At 33.5% G+C, this 5,586-nt stretch overlaps 1 pseudogene; it reads right to left on the minus strand.

The window, feature by feature from the left end:
* Positions 1-2,977: 2,977 nt before the first annotated feature.
* Positions 2,978-3,875, minus strand: LOC101787127 (olfactory receptor 52A5-like; annotated as a pseudogene).
* Between the last annotated feature and the right edge of the window lie 1,711 nt (positions 3,876-5,586).

Here is a 5,586-nt window from a genome sequence, read left to right on the forward strand (position 1 = left end):
ATGGAAGCCTGAAGTTCATTAAAATCAAAATGATTGGGTGGATTGATTTTGAAAAAAGTTAATACAGTGTCTACATAATTGTAGCCACAAGCAACAGTGTCTTGAGTTTAATCCCCCTTCCTGCTCCAGCATTCTATTTTATTCTAAATGATTCACTATTCTCTGCTTCTCCCTCTGGAGTTCTTAAATCATACCAGCAAGCCTCCCACCGCATCCCTATATTGAGCATAACTGTGTTCTCATTACCAATGCTATCCTCAAAGATTGACTTTAGGATTTGTCCCTAAGAATATCCAAACTAAGAACAACACTTTTCTAACAGAAGAGAGATCACGCAAGACTCAGGAGGGCACAGCCAGCCAGCTATATATCTGTTTCAAACTTAAACAACAGGCAGTTATGGACAGAGAAAAATCTTCAAGAGTACTCTGCTAGTCTCAGACTCAGTGTGACCTATATATATAGGCACAACTCAAAGAAAATAGAAATATCAAGAAAAGAAAAGCAGTAGACTCTCCTGGGACTAAAAAACAAAAGAAAAAGAAGAGATTCCCAAATATTTTCAATCAAACACTACAACACAAACACTTTTATGGCTGTGGTTAGGGTTCTGCAATTATTAAATGACGAGTGGTGTTCTTTAGAAAACAACAAGTATATTTCTAACATTAACGCTTGAGTGGATGATGTCTTTGGTTATAGTTAATATTGATATGTTTCATTTGTTAATTGCTCCTGATAGCTTGGAAAAGGAGATCTTGACTTATTGCTTGACATTTAAATAATATATGAATTTCATTATTACATGTAATGTTTTCATCTGCAGTATAGTGATTAAATATTAATATGTGATCATTTGATCTCCATACCAAAAAAACTAGACAAGAAATTCTGTTTTTGCAAGGCAATTTTTTTTTTCTGTTTGGAAACAAGTCTTTGTAATAGGATCCTTTCATCTATTAAACTACAATATATGTATTATGTTTTAGCAACCTTTCCTTGTTGACAGTATTTGTTTTCCTAAAGCAAGCAATGAATCAAAACTATCAAGGAGAAAATTATCAGAATATTTAAATCTTCTTTCTTAAGACATTGATTCTATTCACTATACTAATCAGAATTCAATTCATAAAACAATGAATTAAATGTATATTTTATCATACTTATACTTTGCATTTCACAGAAAATAAAGAAAACTTGGATTTGGAGAACATCAAAAAATTTAAAGAACCGTGCTACCAAAACTACTGGGAATAAATGACAGATTTATAAGCTTTACAATCTATGCCATTTCCAATTATTTTGTGTGAGGAAATGAGGCTTAAAATCTTAAGATATTTACTTAGATGGCATATTAGGGCTCCATGCACTGCTCTGATGATTTTCTGATTTTTAATGTAGCAATATACTTTTCAGGATAACTACTTAACAATAATTTGCAGTGTGATTTTCACCAAATGGTATTGAAATACGAAATGATTTTACTTGGATGATAGTTTGTGACACATGTACGCTAAAATAGTAGTTCAGTAGATATGTCATCCTGTTCTGTGCTACTACATATCTAGCAAAAGCTGCATTCACACTGTATACAATGTAAGTCTAAATTTTGTTTACTTTAAAACTGTAACTTGTGGCTAATATAAAACATAATTAGGAGAAACTTAAAATTATGCATTGACTTTAAAAATAAATTGAGAACATACTAAATTAAGACCTGAGGTTAAATTGGCAAATATTTAAATAAGATGAAAAATAATACAAATTAATCAATAAGTAAAACCAATATTATGTTTATATTAGCATTACTATATTCAGTGTTTGTGTAACTGTGGTATACTTTACTTAAGCTTTTAGTAATGTTTTTCATTTTCTGTGATAGTGTTCATAAAATATGATGCAGCTGAAATATTTTTAAACAAGTCCATAAATAGTGAAAGTTAATCAATTATGAGACTTTTAAAATTGTTGCTTTTATAATCTAATTTTTGTTTATTCAGACTTTGTGATTTCAAATTTTAATATATTCGTGAAGTATAATGACAATATGTTGATTTGTTACTGCTTGCATTGTATACGTAAATTTGTAAATGTGATTTTCTAGCAAAATAGTTATGTAGGTTAAAATATTTAACAAATGGAAGAAAACCTTATTTCTGTAGAAATAATTAGTGCCAGTAACTTTTAAACTGTGCTCCCCATACAGAAATGAAGCATATATATATATATATGACCATTCATTTAATTTGTTATATCTCTACTGTCTAGCTGAGCTTTATTGAATTATCTGGAAATATAACATGAAATTACTACTTCTTGAAACATTTTCTGATTTGCATTTGTCATCCAAAACAACCATTGTTCCACACAATTATCATACTCTCCACACAATGTATCAACAGAGTCCCCAAATCTTTGATAAAATCTACATTGACTGGCTAAGTATTCCAGGGAAGAATCTCAATACACCTCATCTAGTTCTAGAAACTGGGAATCCAGGTACTCTCTTCATATTGAGCTTTCTTTGAAGTCAAAGCTCTGCTTTTTGGATGTTTCATAATACAACTTCCTGCATATGATATGGGAAATATGTCTAGTGTCTAACAGACAATACTAGCAGGTGACAAATGTTGAATGTTACACAGAATCTGGGATGGCTGAAGGAAATTCTGAATTACAGACATGTTACGTATTTATGGGCGATTTATTCCTGAGATGGCTTCTCCCTTCTGCAGAGAATTTGTCAAGGCTTATCCTCCTATGCACCAAATAAAAACGACTTTAACATAGAGAAATTTGTTTAGGATTATTCTCCTATTTTATGTAGTACAATCTCAATAATATTAAAAAATAGTATTATGACCAGAAATGCATACAAATGATTCAGTTACTTCAAAAATCTCACTACAACAGTACAAGATGTTTTCACCTTGAGCAGGCAGATGTGTATTTTTCCTCCTTTTTACTGCTTGTGAGATCACTTCTGGATATTATGTTTTCCAATAAAAATGTGAGCAACCAATATATGAATCTCCTTGGTCTTCACACCATAGACAATAAGGTTAAGGGCAGGGGGCACAAGCAAGTAGACGGTAGACAGGAGGATGTGGACGAAAGATGGCACATGGCCAAAACGGTGACTGAAGGAAAAAAAAAAAAAAAAGCGACGATATAAAATTCTGAGAAGACAACAATCTGTGCTGTGCATGTGTTGAATGCTTTGATTCGGGCCTCTTTCTGAGGAAGATGAAAAACAGCTTTCAGAATGAGAAGGTAGGAGAAGAAGACAAAGACCATGTCAAACCCTAGAATTGCAAAAGCCACAAAGAGCCCATATGACTTGTTAATATGAACATCTTCAGCCATCTTGACTACAGCCATGTGCTCACAGTAATAATGGGAAATAACCAGAGAGCGGAAAAGCTTCGGTTGTTTCAATAAAATGGGTAAAATCCCAGCCAATACTGTTGCCTGGATTGAACTAGAAACAAAGGCATGAGGATGGCTGTGGCCCTCAAATGATCACAGATGGCAACATAGCAGTCAAAGTCCATGGCCATGAGGATGCCAGATTCCATGCCCTGCAAGGCATGAACAAAGAAGAGCTGGGTGAGACAAGCATCAAAAGTCATGAAACTAGAACCAAACCAGAAAATGGCCAACATCTTAGGAGTGATGGCTACGCAAAGACCTAGGTCAGTAGCTGCCAATACTGCTAGGAAGATATACATGGGTGGGTGTAAACTGCGTTCTATAGTGATAACAACTAGCAATAAAATGTTCCCCAGCAGAACCATCAGGCACAGGCCCAAGAAAGGAAATCCAATCCAAAACTGTACATTGTCTAGTCCAGGGATACCAAGCAGGGTCACCATCCTTGAGTTCAGGTTTGGCATATTGGTGGCTAGTCAGAGATAACTTACAAATGGGAGGGAAAAGAGCTCTGCCCTCATTTTTCCTCTCAGAACATGTAAATATGGATGGAAATTTGACCCCTGTGACTTTAGATCTTTAAGTACCAACTTAATTCTAAATCAAAATAGAGCTCTTATTTATCTATTTAAAAATCAAAGTTGATATTTATGGACGAGGAATGAAATCCAATGTTCATTCCTAAGACGCTGTTTAAATGGAGACTATAGTTTTAAGAGCACTGATTTTGCTAGTCTTCTCATTAGCTATCAGAAATGGAAATCTGAACTTTCATCTATGTCCCTCTGGGAACTCCAGTCACAATAAAGATTAGAGTAAATTCCTCTGTGATAACTGAAGTCATAGTACAGGTCCTCAGTCCCACAAACCGTTTCCATCAACTCAAACTTCAGAATGTTCAGACTGCAGTTTTGCTCATTATTCCTATATTCTCATGCTCCAGCTGTAAAATACATTTTTTCCCAGTTTAATACTTGACTGCCAAATCAGTTGAAGAGTTTTCTCCTTTAGGTGATATTGATTGAGTTATTTATGGACCGGTCAATTTTTCAGGTTCCTGTAGGAATTTTTCTAGTTGATTCTGTTGTCAGTAGTGACTGTTTTGGATGCATAGTTATTATTGTATCATGAGTATTAGCCGAATGGAATGAAAAGTGATTTAAATACTTAGAGATCTGAAAAGAAAGGAAAGTTGAAAATCAATAAGGGGCAGTAAACTGGATTAACATGCAGACCAAAATACCTAGCCTATTGGATAAGCTCTATGGATCAATCACATTTAGGTTATCAATGCAAAGATAAGGACTATAATGGACCTCAGTGCGACTTAGGTGCTTTTTTCTATTTTAATTTTAATTGGCAGTGAAAATAACTCCTGATACTTTGGATATACTGCCTCACTTCACATCTACCCCAAACTTCTGATCATTTTTACATTTTGTTTCACCTCTTTCTTTGGAAAACCACCAAATAAAACTTAAAACAACATTATCTATAATCACATATAAGTAAGGGTTCTCCTGGAAAATTCTACAAGCTTAAAACTATTCAAATTTTTGTACCACAACATTAATTGAAGACATCAACTGACTAAGGAGTATTTCTTTGAATGTGGCTTTTTTTTTCCTCTGACAGGAAACTGGAAGGAAAAGTTTTGTAAAATTACAGGAAAAAATGGAACAATTCACAGCCAGTGTTAACAGTCAGTGTTCGGTAGAATAACTGATAAATTCCCTAAAAGTGATGGATCAATGCATCATGTTAGTGACATAAACTGTTAAATGCAAGACCTTGTACAGCTGCAGAAGGAAAATAGTTTGGAGATCATGTATTTGCAATTTTTTTTTGGTAATCCAACAAGAAATATAAGTAAAAATTAGCTCTAATAACTGTCATAACAGCTAATAATTCAACAATTTCTTTAATTTTCTTCTATATAGTATAGTATATAGAAACACAGGAAATAAATTTAGAAATATAAAATCCACTACTAGATTTACTGTTTTTCTCACTATAATGATTATGATACCAATTAATTCATTAGATTATGGGAAGGACTAATTAACACTATATATGGTGGTCAAGAAAATGAAGCAATCAATGCCTGGTAGAAAATGCTTGTCAAAAATACCAAGAAGTTCTCAGAAAACAGAA

Source organism: Cavia porcellus, unplaced genomic scaffold, assembly GCF_034190915.1.
Source record: "Cavia porcellus strain 051 isolate PalLab524CR breed Dunkin Hartley unplaced genomic scaffold, mCavPor4.1 scaffold_9, whole genome shotgun sequence".
NCBI lineage: Eukaryota > Metazoa > Chordata > Mammalia > Rodentia > Caviidae > Cavia > Cavia porcellus.